Raw genomic sequence first — 13,778 nt, 5'->3', positions numbered from 1 at the left:
TCTAAATGAAGATTGCGCTCGTGTTTATTAAAAAAAAATAATAAACTGTCTACTCCATTCAAGGCATTCAACATAAAATTGAATTTCATTTTTCCTTCATATCTGCTCCTTTTCCTCATTGCATATTGTTTTAGTTAGCGTTTTCATTGCTGTAACAATTGGAGGAGAAAAAGTTCATTTCAAGTCTCATGGTTTCAGAGGTCTTTGTTGATAGATGGCTGACTCCCAAGGTAAGGATATCATGATGGAAAGTGGCTCAGGACATGGTACCAGGAAGCAGAGTAAACCTCCCTCAACAAAGACAAAATGTATACCGTTTTAGTCAGCTTTTTTTGCTGCTGTGACTAAAGGATCTGACCAGAACAATTTTAGGGGAGAAAAAGTTTATTCAAGGGCTCACGGTTTCAGAGGTCTTAGTTCATAGGCAGCCGGCTCCATTCCTCAGGACTTGAGGTAAGGTTGAACATCATGGTGGTAGAGTAAGGCAGAGGGAACCAGCTCACATGATCAGAAAGCAGAGAGAGAGAGGTTTCCACCTGCCAAATACAAGTATATACCCCAAAGTCATGCCCCCATTTTCCACCTCCTCCAGCCACACCCTACCACTTCAGTTACCACTCAGTTAATCACTGTCAGAGGATTGAATCACTGATTGGGTTAAGACTCTTAGAACCCAATCATTTCTCCTCTGAATGCTTTCCCTCCCTGCCTTCCCCATTATCATCACCCTTACGCTCAACAAATGAAGCAATAATTCTCAAAGCAGAAATATACCTCCCATGGAAAATCTTCTTCTGACCATACCCTACTCTTAAATTGATTCATCTATATAAGTGTGCATCCAAAAGTTATAAAACCAGTTACAAAAAATAAACATATTCATAAGAGAGACCAGAAGAAATCATAGTTAAAAAGTTAACATAGAGAAACAAATACAGAGTATCTCCTTACTTCTAAAATTAGAAATAGAATTGAAGGAGGTATTGCCCATGCTTCCTCCCTGGCATGCTCCAGATTATTTACAGTAAAACTTAAATTAAAAAGATCAGATGCAGCATATTATAGTCCTTGTCTTAACAATCTCAATCATTTTAAGTTAGTAAAGTTGTAAAGAGCAGTAAGGTTTAAAAATTGTGACAAACAACTTTGAAAGGCCTTAAATAAAAAATTACCTTTCTAACATTATGCTGTATGAAAATGCAGTTTAGCTTATACTTCATTTAATTTGTGAAGAAAATGTAATATAGTTTACCTAATGCATTTTATAATAATATTCATGATAGATGAATAAAACTAGAAATTTTGTTTTAATTCTGTTCCTTGTCTGAATAATGGCTGAACTATACTTGCGCTTTTAATTAGTATCATTGCCTTTATACAGAGAGTCAAGTGTGGCCAAGTTACACAGATAAGTGAACAGACACTTTGTCAATTTATTGGCTCAGTTTCATATCAGAAAAATCACTTTTGAGTTTTAGTTTCAGGATAGAGTATTTACACTCATCAAATTAACCAATTTAGAGATAAATCTCTATTCTGTGAAAGTAACTTGGAAATGAATATAAGCATACAAGTCATTTAAAAATTAGCTTTGTCTCAAATATCTATGTTTCTATCTTCATAACTTATGAAAAGAGAAAGGAATAACCATATAGTTTTGCTTATTAATATTTGATATGAGATGTTAAAAATCGGATAGGTCTAATATTCTCTGATGATGCACTTAGAACTGGAATGAGGAGACTTTAACAAACAAGGAAACAAAATACTCTCATTTGCAAAAAGAAAAAACAGTATGATTTCTCATACTGCTTTATCGTTTTCTTGAACACAGGGCATTTGTTTGTGAAAAAAGTGTAAAATCACACTTTTTCTTCTCCTTCCTTCCTTCCTTCCTTCCTTCCTTCCTTCCTTCCTTCCTTCCTTCCTTCCTTCCTTCCTCTCTCTCTCTCTCTCTCTCTCTCTCTCTCTCTCTTTCTTTCTTACTTTTCTTTCTGCCAGGGACTGAACTCAGGGGCACTTCCACTGAACCACATCCCCAGCACTCTTTTGTATTTTTATTCAGAGACAGGGTCTACTGAGTTGCTTAGCGCCTCACTTTTGCTGAAGCTGGCTTTGAACTCCAGATTCTCCTACCTCAACCTCCGAAGCCGCTGGGATTACAGGCATGCACTGTAGCACCAGGCAGAAGTGACCCTTTTCCTGATAAACAACTATTCTTCTTAAAATTAAAATTGAATTCATGTATTAAAAGAATATTGACTGATTAATTGTAGAAAGTTTGATTAAAATACAAGAATTTTTAAGGATGAAGATATTTCAATAAGAAATTCCACCTCATACAGAGAATACTATTATAAGCAATTATTTGCTTCTCACATTATCTTTTATTTGCTACATTTTTTCTTAATGTGTACTAAATTACTTGCTGTTTTTTAATAAATAAGTGTTTCAAAATGTGGATAATAATAAATGCACATACGTAATCAATGTTTTTTTTTTTTTTAATACAATGTTATTAAAAGAAGACAGAAATGTGGTTCTGGACACAGAGCCATGACACATACCCCTGCCCCCAACTGCAAAAAAATAAAATAAAGATCCTGAAGTGCTTGGATGTGCAATATCTAACAAAGCCTGCAGTGGCGCTAAATGCTCATGTTAGAAAAAGATGTATCCTGCACCTTGATACTACAAGGTTCATTCCTTCATTATTCCCCGAAATGGAGTTTTTGAAAAAAAAAAAAAAAAAAGGTTTCTTTTCCACAGTACTGTGTCAATAAAAATCATACTTTCAAGACTTTGCTGAGAACTGGAGCCTTTGTGAAACCATCCTTTCGCATTCTAGCTAATATTGAACTTTACTAATTCTGCACCTCTGAAGCACAGGTGTAAAGTGTGGGCTACAAACACTGTAAAGTGCTTTTCTGTTTCTGTTGTCTTATATGTTTATCTTTATATTGTACAGTTTTTTTAAACACCATTTAGTTTGCCTTCTTAGTTAAGTTAGAATTTCTGATAGCACTGATTACACATTATTTTACATTTGCATGAGGATTTGCAGTGCCCGATCTGCACTATCATATCAATTATATGCTTTCCACCCCCTGACCTGATCTTTTCCATACATTTATGCACAGCTTGTGTTCTATTCTCTGCATTACAATGTGAGCTCAAAGAGCGAAAGGACATTGTCTTTTTTGACCTCAGAAAGTTCTCTATTCCCGGAATTGTTTTTGATTCAGAGTAGACCCTTAAATATTTGTTGAAAGCATGAATGGTCAGAGTTCTGATTATGTAGTAACTTAATACTTACTTATTAACTTGAGCAAGTTCTTCTAAACAAGTATTCTCATCTTCCTCTCACTGGAAAGTACTGGAGAGTGATCCACAAGAGTGCAATCAGTACACTGACCCTCAAAAAAAGCACATCCTGATCATCTCTGTGACGGGCAAAACAGGGATCCTCTCTTAGCTTCCATTTCCTCTTTTCTGAAATGGGACTGATAATAAAAATTGTACATTATTTACTCTTTATCTTAAAAGTTAGGTATGTGGAACTATTTTTTATCAGTTAATTTAAGAGACTATACACTATAGCCATACAATGTTATGACATTGGAACCTGTGTGCACTGAATCTGATTCTTTGCAGATATTTAAGAGATGTTAATAATTAGACTCCATGTATAAATGAAATATGATTATTCTCTAGATGATTATAAAGGTAATGTGAAATATGTGAAAGTGTCAGCCACACATTTAAAGTTAAAAATCAGTATTTGCTTTCTGTCCCTAGATGGCAGCAATGTGCCAAATCTTACATAAGTTTCTAACAAACTGAAAAAGTTATCTGTATAATAAATACCATGTTCTCTTAATAGTACATGGAAATTATTTAAGAGGAACTATAGCATCAATAGAATATGAACAAAAATATTTTTAAAAAATCCCCTGCTGCCATTCTCAGTCCTTTATTCAGCGAACTAAAGGGTTTCTTCAGTTTGCCCAGCATGGGAGTCTTTGTCATTTTAACTGGATGTCACAATAGATACAGATAAAAATAAAACTCTTTTAAGATAATAGCAATTCAAAACAATACCAAGAAAATGCCCTGTCTTTCAGTAGTGGCTATTAAAAATGGATTAATACATGCATGCAGTTCTCTTTTATTTGTTTAAAAAATTAAAATGACTGGAAAGCACTTACATACAGAAACCTTTTATAAGGAAAGAATGGGAGAAAGTAAAGAAAGAAGATTTCAGGATTTAGACACAGAAGACAAAGCAAACCAAGAGAAATGGACCCATGGGAGACAAGAAAAGCTACAAGACGAGATTGAACTGGAGAGAAATATAATAAATCTAAACAATGCCTCACACTGCCTATCAGAGTACAAAACATATTTTGACCAGCTATTGAATTTTCTGTCCATAAAATTCCTTATCACGTGTTGAATCATATTAGGTTCATTTTTGTTTTGCTTTTTATATTAAGAGTTTGTTCTGAATACTTTGAAAAATTATACCTATATGAGAATGCAGTTTTGTAACAAAGATATTTCCATTTTAAATCATGTTTAATAACAGCAGTGTTTGATCCCACAGTTATATAACATTTACAATCTGAAAATCATATATTGCTATTGGAAATACTTCAGCAGTTAATTTAAATATACGGAGAGAAGCATACATACATCTAAAACATAACAGTTCGAAAAAGAGAGACGAGATACCATCCAAACAAGGATGAAGCCCATGGAAAGGAAATTTGGTTACAGCACCTCACAAGGTTCAAAGCAAATTTCCCAAACAACTTGCAGATGTGGGATTTATTCATATCAGGGGTAGGTCTTTTAGGACTGGCTTAGTTAGCTCTTTGACTCTAAAACCCCCTAAGTCCTGTAAATCCTCCAGGGCCTACTATCTACTTATATTGGATATCCTGCATTTCTACTCAATAAAAACTACCTTATTATTTAACGACTTGACTTTGGAGTCTTTGAAGACGACATTCTGTTCTGCTGCAAGTAAATTAAAACATATTGCTTTCCTTTTGCCATAGTTCCTAATTCCGACCTTCATTTTCCATCTCATCATTCCACAAGCTATCGTGTTCTTGAGCTTTTCTGAATGAATGTATTTTTACCGATCCAGCAGTACACGTGAAGAAATTTTTCTCCCTCCTCCATAATTTGTTTTCCTGTTATTTTTCCTTATGTCAAAACTCTTTTCTGATACAAAAAAGAAAAAAAAAAGTTTATGTTATCAGTTCCACATGTTTACCATTATATCATGGAAAATAAAATAGTGTCAGATTTTACATTGTCCTCCAAGACGAAATAAAAGTAACAGTTTCAAGAAAATATTCAGAGCATTTGAAAAGTTAGCAGATTTGACAAAAAATTTAAATTGTCCATTGATCATAAAATTTAACCTTTAAATTTATATTTTTTTCACGTAAATCTGCAAATTGAATGTACCGAAGACATTCTCATTACTAGGGTTTGAAGAAGTGATGATTACATGAGCTTTTTGGTTTTTTTTTTTTTTTTTTGAGACTACTATGTATTTTTGAGAAATAATCTTCTGAAAAGTAAAACCTTAAAAAAATTCTTGAAGACAATAATTATTCAGGCAAATAAAATCTAAGATTCAAATCGAATGTATGTGCTATACACACTATTAAAAACTGTCTTCCCAAAGTGACTTCTGGGAGAAAAATAACCCATACATTTTTTTTTTATGTTGAGATATTCCTGGAAGGGATGTAGTTACATAGGAAATTATTTCCAAAAAAGTATTTCATTGGGAATATTTCATCTTATTTGGAGTCCTGTTGTAATTTCAAGATGGAAACTAAGTCTTACTAATATAACTAACCTAAAACTTTAGTACAATTTTGTGATTGCCCTTTGTCATGTTAAAAACAAATTAGAAATGTGAGACTCTATAATTATTAGGAAAATAAAAAATTATTTCAAAATAATTCCTAAAGCTAGTTTCATAATTTTCTAGTGCTGATCTTTGTTAAAAATAAAATCACCAATTCAAATGACAAAATGTACTTTCTGAGTGAATTGTTAATCATTAGATACTCAGTAGCAAAGATATCTAATGGGAATTATTTCTGAGGCAACTATGTCCAGGTAATTCAGCCTCCAAATATAAGTGCCTATTTTATCACCCTATTAGATGAGAAAATAATCTCTCCTGTGTAATGAATAGTAAGGTGTACTGAAAAGAAGGTGCTGTGGTATATATGACTAAATGTCCTTGTACTAGAGCTAGCGTATGGATCAGACTGCAAATACAATGATTGCACAAATGTTTAAATGTCTTCTTTCTATTAACAGAAATGATGAAGCCCCCAGAAAGCTAAATGATTGAATGGGGGGCAGTAGAAGTGGGGAGGAAGACAGAGTCTAATTTAAAATGCACAGTGTGTACTGCTGCATATCTCAAAATGCTGTTATAGGAACAACAAAATAGAAACTGTGAATTGTACAGGGTGCTTTTCAAAAGCCAGTGTAGTTGAAATTAAAGTGCCAACAATCAGCCACATGATATGTGGTACACCTTCTCAGGAGGAAAAAATGGAGGAGGTATCGTAGCATAAAAAAGTCATCAAAGCAGTATAAGGTATTAAAAATTGCTAATTAAAAGCATATAAAATTATAGTTCGTATGGTACTGTCTTTGAAAATTTAGGTGTAGGCTATGGTCTCTTCTGAAAATATCTAATAGTTACCAATAGAAGCTGAAATATTCTGATCCCAAAATAAATATCTATTTCTGCATTCTCTTTTCTTCCTACTTTCATAAGTGCTGCAATTCCACCAGGAAAAAAATATACTTACATAAAATGCTTGCATAATAAAGCCACAATATTATATTTTTTGAATTTACAGTAATATACATACTTTAACATTTTCTACAAGAAATAATTTTGTTTTACAAATGCTTTCATTGCTCATTGTCCATGTAGTACTTTATTATATTGAATTTAATATTAATTAGTAAATATCTTTAGATAAGTTAATTCATTATTTTGCCCTAAAATTAAAGCCTGTTCTACCAGTACTGTATGATCAAAAGATATATAACCCGAGATCCCCTTTGTCCTAAGTCCAGCATCCATATCCTTTTGTATAATTGCAAATCAATTAAATCTGTTACTGGTTTCATAACCAAGATCCATCAACAGATCAGGAGTTTTATTGTTGTCATAACTTCTTAAAAACATATTCATTTTGCCCATGACAACAACCTAATGCCTCAAGCCATTTTTGTACAAATCCTTTGAAATGGGGTCTCAAATTTTCTCTTATTTTCTCTCAATTCTACTTAATCTTCATTCTATAATAAAACATTTACATTTGGGAACAAGAGTGATGCAGAGTATCAAATTAAATGAAGCTGATAATCAGCAATCACTACACTAATTGGAACTTCCCTTTGGATATTGGGGTGTTTTTAAGATTCATTCTTACTAAAGTTTGAATGTGTGACATTAGCATGAGTGACACCATTTTGGTTTGGCCTTGTCTTTTAGGGCCTATATTGGGGCTCAGTCCAGAACAATGGGCTCCTATAAGTTTTAACAATTGATTAAAAAAAGGCAGACACTGGAATTTGCCTAAAGCAGTTCTGTCAAGGCTGATTAACAGAGGAGAGAGAAGTTGAGTAGTTTCAGAAAGTAGTAGAATTTTGTCAGACAAAAAATCATGGTCAGAGAATTCCATCATAGGGAGTAGAAGAGGTCCTGGCATTTGAGACATTCATGAAAAATTCAGCATGAAAGGATCACAGGGAAAAGGAGAGGGCTTTGGCAGAGATGAAGTTATACAGATAGGTTGGAACTAGAGTTCTAAGAGCTGCTTGTGCCAGGGGAGGGAAGGAGGCCAAGTAATTAATATTAAAGAAAATTACCAAAATTAAAAATAAAAAAATAAAATTTTTTCTTCCATTTGTTTTCTGAAATAGAACAGAGTTAAGTATTAGTAAAATATATATTATCTTGAATTTAGGTAATTCAACAAACTCAGTTTATAACTGAGAATATTGAGATATTCATAGAAGAAATGTGTTCTCTCAAGATATTGTTACTTTTGAAAGAACTTGAACTAGAACTCAGATCTGATACTGTGTAATTTTGCTGTCATGATGTGAATTCTGACTGTTTTGACATAGACTGAGATAAAAGTATTTTCATGCAAATATAAACATGATCTTTGATATATTATACCCACAGATATTGACTGAAATAATGAAATCTGATCTTTTCACTGTCTCAGAATTATTAATTTTAGTTTGCCTTGAAGAGTAAGCTGTTCTAAGTGCAAAGACTTCTGTTCTCCACAGAATAACTAAACAATCATGTTACAAGACAGTTTCCTTTCTTCTGTCAGTGAAGCAAAAAGAGTGAATCCTTAACATGTAATTCTCTTAATGTATTTTTGGCTCTTTAGCAGCTGCTTCTGTGTATTATAGCATGTATCCCATGGAATACAGTGAATCAGTCACAAAAGAAGTCTATAATATAATCTCTGTTTTCTAGACCTGTCTTCCAGCAGATGTTGAGAGGGGAGGTTGCTTAATTTGATTAGTCTATCATATAGGTAACTAATTACTTATCCTCAAAGTTAGGTTCCTGCCATCCTACAGGGACTGGGAGATAGATGCTTTAACATTCCTGGTGATTATATTTCAAAGGGATGGTTTCCAAGACCTAGAGAAAGACATTCCTAGCTTGAAAAAAATGATACAAAACTGGCATAAGATTTACACCTCAAAGGGTGATGAAAGAATTTAAAAGTGTAAATTTTTGAAAGTAACTGCTCTAAGAAAATGAAAATCAGAGACTTTTATCAGGAAGAAACATCCAAAAAGCCTAGTGAGATAGTCATAGTGGTTCATCAGAGTGCAGTGGCTTTCAGAGGCTGTTCCCCTGAGACCCACTTCAGCTGTGATGCTTAGAATATTAGGCCTTGCGGAATATCAGAGCTTATGGGTTGCTATGGTTGTATGGTCCTTTTTGAATTGAACTTGAAGTACAATAAAAAGAATGATTGAATATATTTTCTATATATTTAGTGAACATGAAACAAACTTACTGAGCATTCTCAGAAATATCTGGGGAAAGAAATCTAATGAAATATTTAGTTCTTACCATTTAAATGGGATGTGGGTTTAAAGGTTGTGTGACCTCAGAAGCTGATATTTGGGATGTATGTGCACCAAAACAATGTGAATGGTACTTAATGTAAACATTGTTGAAAGCTCAATTATTCAACTCTATGACATTCTAAGAAAATGAAGGATCCATGTTGTACTATAATTGATTTTATACTTCTCAAACATAAGAGGGATAATGGATATCAAATTAGATGAAGTTGATACTCTACATTTGCTCCAGTGATTGAAACTTCCCTTTGGATATTCAGGTGTTTGGAAGATTCACTCTTTCAGAATCTCTCCTTTTTGTTTCTATCCAACATAATAGCTAGATAAAAATTAAAATGACAGGTAGTAAGGGTAAGTATGGCTCATGAGACTTAGCATAGGCTGTTCCTTGAAATTGCTAGATGACCATAATCAGTAGCAAGTCCACCAGGAAGCATGTGTTCCCTAACCCTCTTCACTAAGGCACTGATCCTTTCAGTCTGGTGTTGAAGTTTCTGAACAAAGACCCATCACCCCAATTGCACTTTCACTAGCCTGTAGACCTCTCAGCAATCCAGGGTCCTTGTGCACTATTTGTGGGTAACTCTGTCCATCTACTCTCTCCATCACTCAGTTCCAACCTTTTAATCACATGCTTTACTAAGATGAAGGCTAGAACTACCTGTTGAATTTCACGTTCATGGGAAAATACATTCTAAGTTTCAAAATCATTGTAGAATGCAATTTACTGATAAAGGGATTATCTTTGTTTGCCTTCAGTTACAGCTAGGCAACTTAAATACATAAGTGAACAGAACAAAAGGTGTACATTTGCAAAAATTAATGCTTTTTAAGAGTTATAATGATATTAATATTTTAAAATATGGTGGATATTTGCTAATTTACTTAAGAAAATATGAAAGACACCACTTTGGATTACAGTTTATTACTAACTGATTATTTACCTTTTAAAAAAATTAGTAAAATAAAATCATTATACTAAGCATATACTATGTATGTATATACATATATATACCAAAGATTTATATAGATATTACAGTGAATATGTGCACAAATACTACAATAAGCCGTTTACGAAGATCCTGTGATATAATTCTTACAACAATTATGAGATAGCTTTGATTCTTTCCATCATTTTTCAGATGAACTAGGAACATCAGAAAATTAGACTACTAGAAGTCTTGCAGGTAACAAATGGTAAGAGAGGTGGCACATAATACTAGGCATTCTGATTTTTCAACTTATCAATTTAATATTTGTTTTTATGTTCTTTTTAATTTCAAACATACAATAATGAATATAAAATTCAAACCTTACAAAATACTTTTATAAGATTACATTCATCTTTTTTTTTTTTAATATTAGGGGTTGAACCCAGGGTGTCATGATTGCCTTCCGAGTGCTCTAACACTGAGCTGTATCCCCAGCACTACATTCATCTTAACTATAAAACAATCTAAAAGTTATTAGCAGCTAACTTGCAAACAGTTGTTCATTCTGCTATGAAGAATTACCTAAATATAGTTCCTACATCTGTCATGTATTTTTCTCAAAAAATTTTCCTCAGACAAAAATGGCTTTGGTAAATTTAAAGTAAATGAAATAAGGTGTTCATGGTTATCCAGTCAGAGAAATATAGTGGTGAGGTGAAAAAAGCTCAATAAACACCTCAAAGCAGTAAACACATGTTAATCCAGAAGGTTTTTTGTGGCAGCACAGCTTTAAGATATTACTCATAAAATATTTTTCACATTTTACTATGTTCTTACATTTTTCATAAACTGAGGTGGGTTAAATAATTTTATTACTTAAACATAATTTATTTTAAGGCCAGAGAAAACCATAGATGTCTTGCATATATTGGAGTTGTAACAAGATAATTTAGGAAAGCTGTATAAGTTGCTCTAAAGTAACTTAATTTGTTCCTTAATCTATTTAAAAAATGGATAATATCCAATGATATTTTTAACTTGGTGAGATGAAACCTGGCAGAAGTAAGTTCTGGTTTCTCCAAAGCATGGCTTTTTCTTTCTTTCTTTCTTTCTTTTTTTAAATAATTGAGAAGTTGGAATTGTGGCCAAGAAATGACAATGAAATCCATCCAATTATGATTCTAATGACACATATACTATTGCATTAGCTTAGTGTACATAACTCATAAATCTAAGGGCCTAATGTTACGGCCTCTTAGCAGGTTGACATTTCCCTCATTTTGAAATCCTCTATGAACATGAAAACTTCACCTAATGGCTAGGTTTCAGGAAAAAATGATGCAGCCTAACCTAGAATACCAGTCTCATATTTTAAAAATCATATGAGGCCTTTTGACATCTGCTAAATTAAATGTTTTATTGTTTGAGAGATCATTTCATTTAGCTGCTGAAAACCAGGGTAACTCAAGTCTTTGGATATTTAGAAAATAGTCTTAAATATGCAACAGTATAGTAACGATAACAGTTTATTGCAACCATTTAATTAAGAATAACAGCTTTTTCAAACTCTAGAATCCAATCCAAACATAAATGCATGGGATTTGATAACTAGAGAATTGTCTTTGAAAGGAAGGATGACATGATAGCTAATGCATGCACATGGAAACTAATTAGATTTTTTAGCTAATGAATCCCCATTTAAATAAATGTGATTCAATAAATAATGGATCCCCATGGAAATGAATAGAATTGGATGACTAACACACCCCACTGAAATGAATGTGATTCGATAGTTATCGCATCCTCATAAATGTGTTAGATTGAATCCCATTCATTTTAATTGCAATAAATTAAAATAGCTTTTGTTCGTGGCCTTTTGGCTAAGATCAAATGCTTTGTCCTCTATTTGAGGACTATATTCTACCCAAGCAGGCAACTTAGGCTTACTGATTGAATAGACTCCTTCCTTTTCTACATGATCTATAAGCTACATATGCTGTTCATTCCAGTAGGGATGAATCACTACAAAACTCCATTTATTTCAGTGGGGCATTTGTAGTAAATCAGACTCCATTAATTTCAATGGAGAATCTTTAGCCGTTACAAATAAAACCATCAAAATATTATATTTAAATTCTTCTAGGTTTAAGATAAAAATTACTAGTATATTTTACATATCCCAAATGAAATTTTAATGTATATCTGTCACTCTGCCGCCTAAAATCAAAGACCTGTTTCTAATAAAAATTGAGCAAATAATATGCTCTGTAGATAAATGTGTAACTGATATATGGACTTTGAAAACATTGCGGAAAGCAGAAATTTGAAAAGGAGACGAAAAAGTTTAAAACAATAATAATCCACCTTGGAAAAAAACCTTTTTTCTAGTATTTATAATGTTTCTTCATATTTATTTATCTTCATATCATCCCATTTAATTATGTGGTTTTTGGTGTCAAAGATTGTCATTTATCTGTATATCCCCAATTTATACAGCTGGAGCAATAGGAAAATTATGATTAAAATCTGTTGTAACCCACTGTTTTCCAATATTTTGGTTGTATGAAGAGATTTAAAAAAAAAGAACAGTGTGGCTAATTTAAGAGAGTGAAATGTGTTATTTAAATAATGGGTTGAAAAATGTAGTAATAGTAGTTATTTCAGTTAACCTGCCCAAACAAGCATGCACAGACATTTTTTATAAGCTTCAACAGAATTGTTTTGTCTTAATCTGGAATGAAGAGGTATAATATAGCTTGAAAAAATTGACTCTGTATAACAGTTTCCTGAAGCCTTAGGAAATCCAAACCCTCTTTATCTCCAATTTCTCCCTTTACAAAATTGATTTCATGATAATATTTCCATTTATTTAAAATAAATGTGACCTCAATAGTACTCTTGGTATTATTAATGCACACATAAATATTGCCAATAAAAGTATGCCATACATGGGAAATATTTTATGCAGCACAAAGTTTATTGTTATTAGATACAGATTTTACTGTAATTTAATAATTGAAATAGAAAAGCAATAGTTCTTACTAGAAACAAAATTTCAAAAGCATTAAAATAAACTAGGGATTTTAAATATTTTTAGTACATTCACTCCTATTGGCTTCTCACTGCTTTTAAAGACAAATCCCAACTGGGTCTTCACATTATATTTTAAAGTAGACAATTTTTCTTGCATGGTGAGATTTACCAAAAACATAAGTATGGACAAATTGTTTCTTATTCTTGTACTTAAAATGTTTGATGTCTCTTAATTTCAAATAAATGCTATGTGAACTCTCAAGTATGACAAATTCAAAGATCGTCAACATTTTCGTCAACCACAAAAATACACTGCATATTTAGAGATGGTAAAGAGACTAGAGATGGGAATTCTCTTACAAAGATAAGAAAGAATAGTAACTGGTTTGTATCTTTGATGAAATTTTCTCACTACAATGGGATGGTAGATTGTTAACCATACTGAAAACATTTTTCAAAAGTAATATAATGAGAATTTTTATATGTGTTACATTTAAATAATCATAGCAATACTTACCTGGGACCTCCTACAATGGCCAATTTTGACAAATGTTGTACACAACAGATTGTGTAGCAATGTTTAGTCCTTGAATGATCTGATGATAGTGATAATAAAACACATGACTAAAA

General features: G+C 32.5%; 1 long non-coding RNA gene across 3 annotated transcripts in view; it reads left to right on the top strand.

The window, feature by feature from the left end:
* LOC306658697 overlaps nucleotides 1-13,778 on the top strand; it is a 284,777-nt gene that overhangs the window by 152,620 nt on the left and 118,379 nt on the right. The window lies entirely within an intron of this gene.

This window comes from Sciurus vulgaris, assembly GCF_902686455.1.
Source record: "Sciurus vulgaris genome assembly, chromosome: 4".
NCBI lineage: Eukaryota > Metazoa > Chordata > Mammalia > Rodentia > Sciuridae > Sciurus > Sciurus vulgaris.
Note: the sequence above shows the minus strand (reverse complement) of the source record. Positions and strands in the feature narration are given on the sequence as shown.